Here is a 14639-nt window from a genome sequence, read left to right on the forward strand (position 1 = left end):
GGAGGACATTTAAACCTTGACTCAGGATGTCTGTGTTACTCAAAAAAATATAGCCTCCATATGTTTTTAACATATAACATGAGAAAAGAAGTTTCCGAGTTTCTTAGTTGAATAGGTTGTACACACAATAAAGACAAGAGAAGTAGCAAAGCGTCAACTGAAATTATAGTCCCAGGATGTCTGCGTTTCCCCTACATAACATGTCCAAATGATGCCAAGATAAGAAGTCTCATTATTCAAGACAGTATCTGGTCTCAGGCATCTGGTCCTTAGTGATCACAAACAGGAAGAATGCTGGTCAGCTTCATCTGGTCCTGTAGTACTGACACAGGAAGGGGGCATTCTTAGTTCACTCAGAGAGAAAAGTTAATTGATTCAGGTTTTTGGCCCTTACTAGGGCTCAATTGATCTTAAATGATTATCAGTCCTGTTTGTTTCCATTAAGGGGCTCAGATTGCTTAAGAACCTAGCCAAGGGCTCAGATTCTTAATAAGGTAGCTAATAGCTCACAAATGTTCAGATTCCTTAAAAGTCTGGCCAATATGGTGGCTCTTTAATAAATTTTGTCTTTGGCTGAAAGAAGGCTTGGGTAGAATTCATTCGGGCAGGACCGTGTTTTGGAGATCCCAGCACCCCTAAACCTCTTAAACCAACACCCCCAGAGTATCTAGTTTCTATTAGCCATAAACAAGGGGGTATTGTAAGTATAAGTGTCGTAACAGGATGAAGTCCATAAAATAAAATAGGAGAAGTATGGTTAATCAAGATAGTGTCTGGTTCAAGGTAGCTGCTCCTTATCAGTCGTAAACAAAAGAATGTTCCCAGTGTGAAAAATTATTCATAACCAATATGTTGGCGATTCAGAGGTTTACCCAGGCCCCCTTCTCCCAAAGTGGACTTTAAGTTCAGTTTTTCTTTAGAAGGACATTTCTGATAATGAGATTACATTGACTCTCTTTATCCTGGTCAAACCCCAACCCAAGCTTGCAAGTAATTTTAATCTAAAGTAAGGAAACCCCATAGTGTTCTCCTCAAGCTTAGGTGAAGACAGATTCTTCTGTCTGGATGTTGAGGCTTAGCAGTTTAGAGGTGCTGGGACCCCAGAATCATGACATGCAGATCCTGCTCGAATGAATTTGACCAAAGCCTTCTTTCAGCCAAAGACAAGGCTTATTAGAACATCCATGGGGGTGAGTGAGATTTAAAGAATCTGCCCTGTTGGCCAGATTCTTGAGGAATCTAAGCATTTTATCGCTAATGCAAGTGGGCCAGATCTTAAAATCTGAGCCCCTTAATGGAGGCAAGATGGACCTTATATACAGAAAGATTGTGGGAGGGATCCAGGACTGGCCAAATAGTCTGGGGTGACTGGAGGAGGGGTCTAACAAGGATATAGATGGGAGTGGCCAATAAACTGGGGTCAATGGAACTCCAAGGACTTGGACCAGGTGGCCCAGGGAGAATGGAGTCTAGATAGGATTAAGGATGGAAAGTGGCCAGGGGCAATTGGGAGGTAACAGAACAGAATTGAGAGATTGGGTATAGCCACAATGAAAGGCCAGTTGATAGGATTATAGCCTCAGGTGAATGCCAGAGATTTGACCAGGTGGGAAAGTCCAGAGTTTTCCTTTTTGGGGTCCAGATTCCAGAGACATGGTCTTTTCCTTTTAGGGGTTCAGATCCCATCCCCATCATAGATAGCCCAAATCCTGGGGGTGGTCTGATAGAAGAGGCATTTTCCCTGTCTGGAGGTAAAATGATGATGGATCATGTCAGCCCCTGCTGAAAAGGTATATAAACTCTACATCCCAACCCCAAAATGAGCTCAGTTCCAACACTGCAGCTCCATGCATATGCATGCCACTCACTTTGAGAGAAATAAAACATGGATTTGGACAACATAACTCTGTCTTTCTTAGACTAAACTCTGAAAGGTTGATACTAGTCAGCTTAATTTGGGATTCAGTCAGAGTGCATTTTAAAGGTTCTCAAGCGGGGTTCCACAGAAAACTAACTCACGCTTCAGACATTTCAGTGCCACCAATGAGTTCTGGTAATGTTAATGTACTTCCCTCAGTGGGCACTGTCCCTGCCTGGTGCTTCCCTGGACTCTACTGGTCTTGTGGTGATGGATGGTTCCATAGTCTCCACAGTGCTAGGATTAGGGTATGTACTAGCTTCTAGGTTCATCTTCTCAGGGTCACCCCAGCTTTTCTGTGCTAGAATAAAATTGCTAGAACCTCTCCCAGTTCAAAGCAGGTTTACAGAAACTTTAAAAATAGCCACTCCACCCAGCTAACAAGAGCAAAATAGAATTCCTCTAGACTAAGATTATTAGGTCTTTCCTTTTCAACTTGATCTGGGTGGAGAGTAAAGAATTCTGCACAGATAACTATCTAATTTAGGGTTACACAATCTGAATCCTCTTCACATCCTCTAAGGCAGGCCTGCATAACCTGAATGTTTTTAATGCCTCCCCAAACCACCCCCCATCCCCTTGAAATACCACCAACTTCTTCAGTGAACAACATAAGTCTCCAATATGAAAAATTCAGCTAGTTTTAGTTGTGTCCTGATACTGCTGTGACACCCAATGTTCCCACTGTGATCTTGTTTCCTTTGATGAGGTCATGCAGGCTCCCCATAGAACCTGACTTAGTCTGAATTAGGGTTTTTATCAACTTTCCTTGATCGTGAACTTTAGATCACCTTCATTTTAAAGCTCTCTTCTCAGTTTTTGTTTTTTGGGTCTGTCCATTACACAAACTGTGCAAACTGAAATGCAACAGAAATAGGATTCCTCAGACTGCGGAGTTTTCTGAGCTTCCTGCGGAAGGAGGTCTCATAACAAGAACGATAAACCTCTCCCATATTAGAGAAATCTTTCTGGTTCTGGTTCGTAAAGGGCTTCCTTCCTTTAATGTCTCCATTGGCTATAGGATACGATGTGTCAGCTGATGTAACAGTCTCAATTTTTTCCGCATGTTGTGCATGTCTGCTCTAAGGCTTAGCGTTACAAATGAATCTGATTTAGCACAAAAAATAAGCTAAAGAGGCTAAGTCAGTGTTATTCACCCACCTAGCCTGCATTCTGGTCTTAATTATGATTATCTATCAGCTGCAAAGCTTTGGTGTTTGGTGCTGAATTCTGAGTTTTGGAAAGCTTTTTTATCTTCCCATATCCAGTTTGGTATTGCTTGCAATTCTGCTTTGTGTACAGACAACTGATTTGGAAATAACTCCTACAACAGTAATCAGATGTTTTTTGTTGTTAAATTTATTTCAGTTTTTTTTTATAATGTTACTTGATGCTCACCTACCATACACAGAACCTCCCAACTTTTCTTGAAGAAACTATTCGTGATCTATAGGATTAAGGCTTCTGTATAGTCTAGACATCTTTGCTTTTTTCAATGAGTTACTTTGAACCATGTTTCAAATCTATTTTTCACCATCCTCCCCAATACCTGCCTTTCCACTGAAGTCACCAAGTATTAAAGTGTATGTTTTTTCCCCTTTTTTAAAATTCAATTTTATTTCATTTTCACTTCCAAATTTTCTTCTTTCCTTATCTTCCACCCTTATCATTGAGAAATAAAGAAAAGCAAAACTGGTTACAAATATATATAGTAAAGCAAAGCAAGTTCCCATTTTAGTCAAATCAAATCAAAGAAGAAGAAGAAGAGAAAAAAATATGTTTCAATCTGTACTCTAAGTTAATTACTTAATTACTTCTCTATCCAGAGGTGGATGGCATTGTGTGGGATGCCACTCAAATTAAAAATAAAGCAAAACACAGAGGTGTCCAAGGAGAAACAGAAAGTTAATTTGTTATAGCTATAATTATTATTATTATTTCAAATCTCAAGATTTGGGTGGCCTCACCCCAATGGCTCTGATGACAGGAGACAACCCTCAGAGGTAGAAGTTAGTTTATATAACCTTGAAGGTTCAATTCCCCCTCCCTCACAACTGTCCGTTAACTCGGCTAAAAATGTGCCGTTAGGAAAATAATTTACAGTTGTTTTGGAAGGTCTCAGGGATTGAACAGATAATGCTGGGAACAGAGAGACATCTGAATAAGACCCTGTGAAAGGGAGATAAGGGGACTTGAACATTTAAGGGTTCAAAAGGCACATCTGGATAAGATCAGAAGGCAGGCCAGGGCTTAACAACTAGACAAATTTTAACTGCTAATATTTGGCACTAAAAAGAGAAGATCTTACAGTAATCTATTCTTAACCCTATCCTACCTTCTGAACTCACTGTCTTAATTACACTGAGAAGTCTTCACTGGGACATCCCATTCAGCATGATTCATCAGGAGTCCTTTGGAGTTGTAATTGGTTCCATTGTGTTGATCAGAGTGAGTAAGTCAAAGTAAATTATCTTCACAGGATCGTTGTTACAATACAAATTGTTTTCCTTGTTATGCTCACTGCACTTTGGATCAGTTCATACAAATCTTCCCAGGTTTTTCTGAAACATTCTCCTTTATAGTTTCTTACAGTACAATAGCATTTCATCATCTTTATATACCATAGCTTGTTCATCCATTTACCGTTACCCTTACCCCCCAGTTTCCAATTCTTTGCCACCACGAAAAAAGCTTCTATAAATATTTTTTGTACATATGGTTCTTTTTCCTCTTTCTTTGGTCTCTTTGAGGTGTAGACTTAGTAGTTAGGTGGCACAGTATATAGAGGGCTGGGCTTGGAATCAGGAAGATCTGAGTTAAAATCTAGTCTTAGATGGTTAATTAGTTGTTTGACCTTGATCAAGTCACTCAACTGCTATTTGTCTCAGTTTCCTCAACTATAAAATGGGTATAATAGTAGCACCTACCTCAAAGGGTTGTTGTGAGAAACAAATGAGATAATATTTGTAAAGTGCTTAGTGCAGTGGTTACCATGTAGTAGGTACTATATAAACACTAGCTATTATTATTATTAGTATTATTAGAGGTATCTCCGGGTCACAGAGTAGGTACCGTTTACTAACTTTGGGACATGGTTCCAAATTGTGTTAGAAGGGCATGTTGATGTGCTTTAATTTGGAGGGTCTACTTGAGTTCTTCATAGCATTTCTCTGTTTCTTCATCTTCTACAACAGATGCTGGTACATAAAGTGTCATTATTTTCATGGTGATCTTCTTGCAAATGTTTCTAATGATGACCGCATGTCTCTTGGACCAATTCCATCAAATGTTTATTTACCCCTCCAAGTTGAATCTGTGACCCATCCTTCCATGTAGCTGCAAGCTCCTTTTGTCTTATGATTCCAGTTATAGCAAGAATGCTGATATGGATATGATGCAACTCCTCTGAGTTGAGTCCTCCTGGCTCCAGGGCCAGTGCTCGGTCCACTGAGCAGTATGTCCACTTGGCTACTAGACAAGGATCTGAGATGTAAGTTCTAACAGCAACATCGATGTTTGTAAATTGCCTTAGAAATGTATAATTCTTAGCACCCTCAGTCTTCTTTTCTGCCACCCTCCATTGCCTAAATGGAAGGAAGTTGGCCAGAATACAGGGTTATTTTGTATTTCCCTCAAGTTTCCTGGATTGTCATGGTCAAAGAATTTGTTACCAAGGAGCTAGCCTGTTGGTGATAGACCTCTCTGTACTCAGTCAGGCTGGTTCTTTACAAAGTAGATGTAGAGTATTGCTTGGATTGTGTTAAAGCCTGATAGTGTCCTCTAGAGCTTATACTTTATTGGCACACCCTTTGACGGCTAGTGCTACCACTATGCCAAGGTGAAGTATCAAAGTAGGACTCTGTGGAGGGTCAAAAAATAACCTGCTAAAAATTCAGTTTTATTTACATCCTTTCTAATTATTTTTTGATCACTTTAAAATACAGGTTTCACATTCACAGTTTCTGTTATTCATGGATTGGCCCTCGATAATTAGATGGGAATTTTTGGAGATTTGCAGCATACTGCAGTAAATCACAGATGACTTGCATATGTAAAGAAAATTTTTAAAAATTTAGTAAGTCATAAGTGCATAAATTATATACATTATTAATCTATTTTATCATTTACTACTATAAGTATACACACACAAATTTATCATAAACAGTTAAATTTTGTTAAAAGTTTCAGTGTACTACTGCAAACTCTTTGGGAATGCCTCCTCTTTGTCTCTCTACCTTCCAGACTCAGTCATGTGATTTTCTCCCTCAATGAACTTTATATCTTGTGCTTTTTTTTTTTTGGCTAGGCAATGGGGTTAAGTGACTTTCCCAGGGTCACACAGCTAGTAAGTGTCAAGTGTCTGAAGCTGGACTTGAACTCAGGTCCTCCTGACTCCAGAGTCAGTGTTGTATCTACTGAGCCGCCTAGCTGCCCCTATTTTGTGCTTTTCTTAAGAAGGAAATCCTCCATGAAACAGTTGCTGTAGCTGCAAAGACTCTGCATAGTGTGTGAGATACTAATCTCTCTCACATAGAGATCTTGCATAGAAAATGCTACATTTTATATGGGTGAAGTGTGTTGTTTTACTTGTTTTCTGTGTTAAATAATTACAATCATAATTATTAAAAATAAAAGTTTGGGGTGGGACCTAGGGTTATTAGTGGTTTTTCACATTTGTGGGGAGCTCTTGCATTCCTAACCCTGTGACTATCAAGGGATGACTGTATATACATACATGTTAATGTAATTATTATCAGTGAATGAATGTGTGCTATTTTGAGTTCCGGTATTTTCAATGAGCATTATTTCATTTATATGTTTCCATATGTGCTACCCCCTCCCCCCAGACCCAATCCCTCCACTTTGACTCATACTTGCTAGTTGGGTTCCCAGAGTGGCAGCTGTTACTTCGAGTTCTAGGGTAGCCCTGTGGTTGGTTATCTTTCCTTACACTCTCTCACAAGTTCTTGCCGGTGTTCTTTCCTGGTGACAATCAACCTATAGACTTATTAACTAATAGAAGAGGCTTCTACTCAAATTACATGGCAAATGCTAGCCCTTACCATGTCCTCTCCAAGCCTGGAACACACTCTCCCACAAATATACATAACATCTCTTGGGAGGGAAGATGGGCACAAACTTATAGTGGTAGTTAGAGAAGACATACGGATGGTCAAGGCAACTCAGAACTCCTAAACTGTTTTTGTTGTTGAGTCATTTCAGTTATGTCTGGTTCTTTGTGACCCCATTTGAAGTTTTCTTGGCAAAGTTACTGAGGGGTTTACCATTTGCTCCTCCAGCTCATCTTACAGATGAGGAAACTGAGGCAAAAAGAATTAAGTGACTAGCCCAGGGTCACACAGTAAATATCTGAGGCCGGATTTAAACTTACGAAGAGGAGTCTTCCTGACTCTCGATCCAGCACTCTATCTTAAACTATAGGTCCTCAATCTCTTTTATGTTTTCTGTCTCCCTAGAGTCCTCATGAAATTCACTTTAGGGGTTGGTATGGGTAATAGATGAGTTGCACCTCTGCTCAACCAGGCTATCTCTTCACAAGATGTGGCATCTCTGTTGGATTGACCCTACCTGATGTTGGGTTCCACTACTAGGTTGCTAGGCTGGCTCTTCACGGGGCAAGGCGTTGCTGTTGTATTGGTGGATCTTCTATACCTCCTGGATTCACTCTTTTGGCAGCTGCTGCCTTCAGATTACTGTGTTGTTGGGTTTTTTTCCAACTAAGAATTTATAATGCCTTTTTTTCTTTTCAGGTGGAGTGCTACTTTTCAAAGAAAAAAAAGGTAGGTTGCAATTGTACAAGTGATTATTTTTCTGATATGTGTTCCCTTATAAGATAGTTCCATTGAGGTAATTTTCACAAATTTTGCATCCCTGGAGTGTTGAGATACTGATACTTGCTAAACTGACACTGCTGCTAATGTGAAAAATACAGAGTTTACGTCAAGAGATTCCTAGTGCTTGAGAAATGTTTATATACGTATATGTGTGTATATACATATGCATATACGTATATGTGTATGTGTGTGTTTTTTTTTAAACAGACCTAGACTATTTGTGTTATTGTGAGAGCAATATGCCCTGCAATTTCACAGGGCAAAGCACCTCTGTGCCTAGAAATCTAATATATAAACAAATATAATAATTTGTTATTTTTATGAGCTTTCATTCATCTCATTGGATGAGTTTGCAATCCCATCCCTGTTGCGATAGGGATTCACTGAGGGAAATGTGGGGTGCCTTTTGACACTTAAACTCAGAGGAAATTTGTCTAGTTCTCTATGCTGCAAGGACCCCTAGAAATGTTGGTGTGCCCTGTGAAGAATCTTCTTGCTCTTCTTCCTTCCTTTTTGAAGAGGACCAATGACATCAGGAGGGTGAGGTCTTGATTTGAGCATGAATTGGATATGAGTGAGGCAGAGCTGTTCAAAGTCTTCAGCCTCATTCTCTCCTCCGGAGTCAACAAAGTCCGATGGCAAGACAAAGGTCAAGATCACTGAAGATGGCCCAGGTTGCATTGGGAGACCTTGGCCTTTCTAAATTAAAGTCTTGGGGCAGCTAGGTGGGGCAGTGGATAGAGCACTGGCCTTGGATTCAGGAGGACCTGAGTTCAAATTAGACCTCAGACACATAACATTAGCTATGTGACCCTGGGCAAGTCACTTAAGCCCATTGCTTAGCCAAAAAAAAAAAAGAATTAAAATTTTTCCTGGGTCTGAGTTTGTCTGAGGCCAAGCCCATTCAACCATTAAAGGCTGAGTAAGAGTTGAGATGAAACATGGCTCAATTTACCATCACAAAGATATCATTGGGGCGGGAAAGACCCTCAGAGTTTCTGGACAAAACAGAAAACAATTGCTATTTATACTTTTTAAAAAAAAATTATTTCATTTTCAATTCACAGAATAAAACAAACATTTCCATAACACAATATAATAAAAAAAGATTGCACATGAAACTGCAAATCTATCATGTACAATTTACTATTCCCTCCAAATTTACAACAATTATCATGTAAATTTTTTTTCTCCCCTTCTCCCCTCAACGGCTACCATTAGACACAAATAGGCATATACACACATATACACATGTAAAATTATTCTATACATACTTCTATTTATTAGATCTTTCTCTGGAAGCAGGTAGCATCTCTCTTTCTATGTCCTTTATTTTTAATTTGTGTATTTATAATAGTCAAAATGACAGTCTCTTAACGTGATTGTTAAAACAATATTGCTAAACAGTGAGTCACAGAGACTTGAAATAGGGCACTTGATGTCCATTCAATGAAAGCCAGGGTAATTTGGGTTTTAAGGTGGAGTTAAATAGCTCCTTTTAAAACACAATGTGACTGGGACTGGTGCAGTGGATAGAGTACCAGCCTTGAAGTCAGGAGTACCTGAGTTCAAATCCATCCTCAGACCAAACACTTGACACTTACCAGCTGTGTGACCTGGGCAAGTCACTTAACCCCAATTGCCTAACAAAACACAATGTGCTTTTGAAAGCCTGTCTTTTCAGAGCTCTATTTCAAGAAATCAAAAATGAAAAGCACTCAGGGTGGAAAGTAAATTACCCCAGCTTTTTCAAAAAAAAAAAAAGGAAAGTAATAATAAATAAATGAAGGAGAAGAAATATCAGCAGTCCTCAACTTCTGCTTGAATTGGCCAATTGGGTCCCAGAGGGCAGTGACTGCTACTCTCAGAAAACATGGTAAAGACAGTTAATAGGAAACATTCTCCTAAGAACCTAGCTAACTCCTTCCCACAAATACAGCTTCCATGTGTGTGGGACAGTGACCCCAACCCAAATTAAACTCAGAGACTTCTCAAGGTGGAAAGCAAAGGTTACCTTTATTACAGTCTTGCGAGATGGCTGTCTGCTCCTTTGATACACATGGAAGAGAGAGAGAGAGAGAGAGAGAGAGAGAGAGAGAGAGAGACTGAGTAACAGGGGCCCGCCTTATGAAAGCAAATCTCTGCCCACCAAGCAAACAAGTTTCCACCCACCACTATCCCTTACCCCCTAACCTGGGGGTGGGCTTACATTCTAAGCTTGAAAGTTTCTTCCTATCCTCTTAACTGGGAGGTGATGCTTACATTCCAGGCACGAAATTCAAAGACAAGGAAAGAGGCGGGAAGCCAAGGGCAAATGGCTCAGGTTGGGGTGGGGCAGGGCTTCTTCTTTCTGTTAAGTGCTTAAAAACAGGGTCTCAGTGGGGGAGGATTTTGAAAGTAATAATCAAAAATTATTTGACCCTTTGAGGAGCCTTCACTTCTGAGAGTTCATTTCTCACACTACCTTCTGAACTCATTACCTTAATTACACTGAGAAGTCTTCACTGGGACATCCCATTCACATGGGAGAAGTAGGCTTAAACTTAGACCACCATCTAGACCAGTGAGGCACAAGTTTAAGAAATACGTGAGATGGAGTTGAACTCACAGTACCTGCTTGGGAAGTCCTTCTCTCTGTGCAGAGATGTCACACAGAATCCTTGTTGTGCTTCCTCCTTTGCTCGCAAAGAGGACCACTGACATCATGAGGGTGATGACTTGAGCATGAATTGGATATGAGTGGGGCTGAGCTGTGCAAAGTCACTAGCCTAACTCTCTTCTCCAGAGACCCCTGTGAAAAAAGATTTTGTCCAGATTCCAGGCAGATGACTCTATGAATAGAGGAAATTTTTCACCATGATTTAGCTATTCTCATCAGTACAAAGATCCAAGACGATTCCCAAGGACTTATGATGAAAAATGCTGCCTCCAGGGAAAGAACTGAAGGAATCTGAATGCACATCAAGCGTACCTTTTTTTTTAACTTTCTTTTTCTTTTCCTTTTTTAATCTGGGTTTTTTTTTTCACAACATGACTAATATGAAAACATGTTTTGCATGACTGCACATGTATAACCTATATCAAGTTACTTGCTTTCTCAATGAAGGGAGAAGGAAAGGAGGGAAAAAAAGAATTTGGAACTCAAATTAAAAAAAAATGAATGTTTAAACATTGTTTTTACATGTAATTGGAAAAAACGAAATATTTAAAAAAAAGTTTTTACCCAGGATAGTTTCCCCACCTACAAGTGAAGAAGTGATTCCCAGTCAATCCTAGTTTCTAAATCTCTGTGGGGAAAACTCCATGTAATCTGGAATGCTTTGTATGGATCAGGCTTCCATCTGAAACAAGAGCCTTTCTTTTCTTCATGTTTATGAACTGAGGAAGTCCAACTGAGCACCAAGTAAGGGCACCTATAAAGTACTAAGGAAGCAGTAATATTTGGAAAATGTGAAATGGTTGTTGCTTGTTGAATCTGCAAAACTTTCCATTGGGAGATAATGGTGAATTTTTGCTTATACATGTGGGACTATATGAGATCATGACACATTAATGGTTTTGAGACTCCTATATATTGCACTGGTCACCCAGAGACCACAAGGAACTTTTTTTGGACTGGAGATTTGAATAGTATGCTTAAAATGCCTCTTTGCCTATTTGCTAGGGCTGGCAAAATTTTCCAACAGTGGGGCGAGTGTGATGAGAGTTTTGTGCATGCCTAGATGACCAAGATAGGCATTACACATATGGAGATTGCTGGGGGAACTGCTTCTGAGAGACTGAAAAACTGTCCTATTCAGGAACATTTTCTGTTGGCTTATCACTTTGCTAGGAGTATCCTTTTTCTTTTGGTGCCAAAACCAGAACTTTCTGCATCTTCAAAACTTCCTGAAAGCATTGTAGGGATGTTTCCTGCATTTGTATTGGGTGACTTTTTTCACTTATAGCCAATTATGCCATGCAACAAGTGAGGAGAACTGAGGACCACCACCTTCCCTTCCCCCTATTCTCCTTAGGCCATGTGGTCCCCAAAATAAGCTTTGGCCTTTCATTTGTGCCTTTTCATTGTAGGTTCAAGAAGTGAGCCACGGGGGATCTGGGCATCTAGGAATCCAGGCTGGATGTTGCCAGAAACTCACACTGCCAGCTTTGGACTTGAACTTGAAGGGACTAGTGCTATGTAGGAACTGGGCTAAACTGAGAGTATAATCCCCCTTCTCTTCCCAGAGACTGAGGTGGTGTAGGGGGAGATCATGCCCCTGAGGTATTGAGGGGAAATGTTTGTACGTTTGTTCTTGCTATATCTTTGAAGCAAATACCCCTTCATAAAATATCTGGTGCTAAGTGATTAAATGGAACTGGGGTACTAGGGACTGAGCCCCTAAACTAGGTGGAATACAATTGATGGGGGGACAAAAACCAGAGAAGAGTGTTCCAAATCCCTTCAAGGCAGGATTTCTTAATTTTTTTCCACTGTAAGTGTTTCAGTAGCATTGTTGGTGTTATGGGGTCTGAGGGCATATGCAGTGCAAAGTGCGCATGCTTTGTGTTCAGAACCAAGGCTGCAGTGAAGTTGCCTGATGCATCTGGGCAAGTGGTAACAGAAACACCTTGGATTCATTACATGTTTGATTTTTAATTACTTATTTGTCATTGTGTATTCAAGAACCTCTTACTACTGCCAAATTTTTCTGTACCCCATATGGGGTCGTGACCCACAGTTTAAGAAGCGCTGCTTCAGGAAACTGGAGAATCCTATAGGTGTAAAATATAGCAGGCTTCATTCTTAGACAATGGGGCCAGTGCAACTCATGTTACACTTTGATCAAAGTTCTGAGGTTCTTGAGGCAACTAGGTGGCACAGTAGATAGAGCACCAGCCCTGGAGTCAGGAGAACCTGAGTTTAAAACCAGCCTCAGACATATAACACTTACTAGCTGTGTGACTCTGGGCAAGTCACTTGCCCATTGCCCCCCCCCCCCAAAACCCCAAACAAACAAAAAACAAAAACAAAAACAAAAAAAGTTCTGAGGTTCTTGAAAGATGTTTCCCCTTATATTATTTTTGTCATTGTTCTGGTTTTGTTCATTTTGCTCTACATCAATTCACATAATGTCTTCCTATGTTTCTCTGACTCACTCATACTTGTATTTTCTTATGGTGCAACAATATTTCCTTATATTCATAAGCCACAACTTGTCTAGCCATTCTCCAGTTGAGGAGGAAGTAATTTCTACCTTTAAAATTTAATTTTATTTTTCAATTATCATGAATTTATTTTTTTTCTTTCCCATCTTTTCTCTACCCCCATCTTTTCTTCACCTACCCTTCAGGTGAAAAACAAAGAAATAAACAAATAAAACTATTGTAATGAATAAATATAGTCAGGGGAAACAAATTCCCATATTAGCCATGGCCAAAAATGTGTGTCTCATTTTGCATATTAGTTTATTACCTGTCAGTCTGGAAGTGGGCAAGATTCTTCCTCTTTGGAATCATGATTGATCAGTAATTATATTAATCAGAATTCTTAAATCTTTCACTATTGTTAGCTTTACAATGTTGATGTTATAATGTGAATTGTTTGCCTGATTGTGCTCATTGTATTTTGTTTCAGTTCATTTATGTCTTTATGGTTTCTTTGAAATTGTCTTCTAAAATTTCTTATAGTACACTAATAATTCCTTTACATGCACATATCATATTTGTTCAGCCATTCCCCAAATGGTGGGCACCTCCCTGAATTTCCAATTCTTTGCTGCCACAAAAAGTAGTGCTATAAATATTTTTGTAGATAAAGGACTGTTTCTTCTTTTTTTGATCACCTTGGAGTGCATGCTTAGTAGTGGTATTGCTGGGTCAAAAGGTATGCACATTTTATTAACTTTATATGGACATAATTCCAAATTGCTTTCCAAAATGACTGCATCATTTCACAGCTCTACCAACAATACATCATTGTGCCTAATTCCCCATAACCCCTCCAACATTTGTTGTTTTTCCTTTTTTGTCAACTTTGCTAAATCTGGTGTGATATAGAACTTTAGAGCTGCTTTAATTTTGCATTTCATATGGCTATAGATAGGCTAAATTTCTTCCCTTGAAAACTGACTGTTTATGTCCTTTTAAGTTATCAATTAGATAATGGCTCTTATTTTTGTACAGTTATCCCTTCCACAGGGAGGAGGTTGGGGGAGTAGTGTGTTGTTCCCCCCCCCAACCTGGAAAATCCACCTACATTTTTTTGGACCTCCTTTCATACCAGAGAAGTCTGAATTATTATACCATTAAAAGATACTATGCAATACTATACACATTTTATACATTTCTAAGTTTCTGAACTTTTTCCTCTGTCATCTGCTGATCTTTTTGTGTCATGTCTGCAAAACTCCCCCAAATTCCTATTTAATTTCATATGCCGACCTGTGATATATCGAAACCATAGTGGGGAAAGTCACGATGTGGAAGGGATAACTGTAGATTTGATTTAGTTCTTTATATGTCTTAGAAATAAGACCTTTATCAAAGAAACCTGCTGCAAAGGTTTCCCCCCCTACTTAGCTGTTTCTCTTCTAATCTTAGCTACATTGGATTTTCTTTACAAACCCTTTTACAATTTTTATATTTCCCTTATTCTCTTGTATTTTTTCCTCTCTTTCTTCCCTGCTCTCTCTTTACAAAGAAAAGAGGCAAGGAAAAGAAGTGTACTCAGGATCAATGCTCTATATTTGATGCAAATAACTTCTACTCCCTCACTCTTCTCTTTCATCACCCAGATCCAATCACAAGGTCTTACCTTTTCTTTAAAACCTCTCTTCAATTTCTTTTTGTTGAGTTTAAGGCTTCTTTTGTTTATAACTAATCCT

The 14639-nt window shown here is 39.3% G+C and overlaps 1 long non-coding RNA gene across 1 annotated transcript; it reads left to right on the forward strand.

Moving 5' to 3' along the window:
* Positions 1-5075: 5075 nt before the first annotated feature.
* On the forward strand, positions 5076-14203 carry LOC110213849 (uncharacterized). The gene is made up of 3 exons (XR_002326125.2): positions 5076-5408; positions 7690-7719; positions 11845-14203. It is a non-coding gene; the product is annotated as an uncharacterized LOC110213849 (long non-coding RNA).
* Positions 14204-14639: the final 436 nt, after the last annotated feature.

The sequence above is a fragment of the Phascolarctos cinereus genome, unplaced genomic scaffold (assembly GCF_003287225.1).
Source record: "Phascolarctos cinereus isolate Bilbo 61053 unplaced genomic scaffold, phaCin_HiC Scaffold_1;HRSCAF=81, whole genome shotgun sequence".
Taxonomy (NCBI): domain Eukaryota; kingdom Metazoa; phylum Chordata; class Mammalia; order Diprotodontia; family Phascolarctidae; genus Phascolarctos; species Phascolarctos cinereus.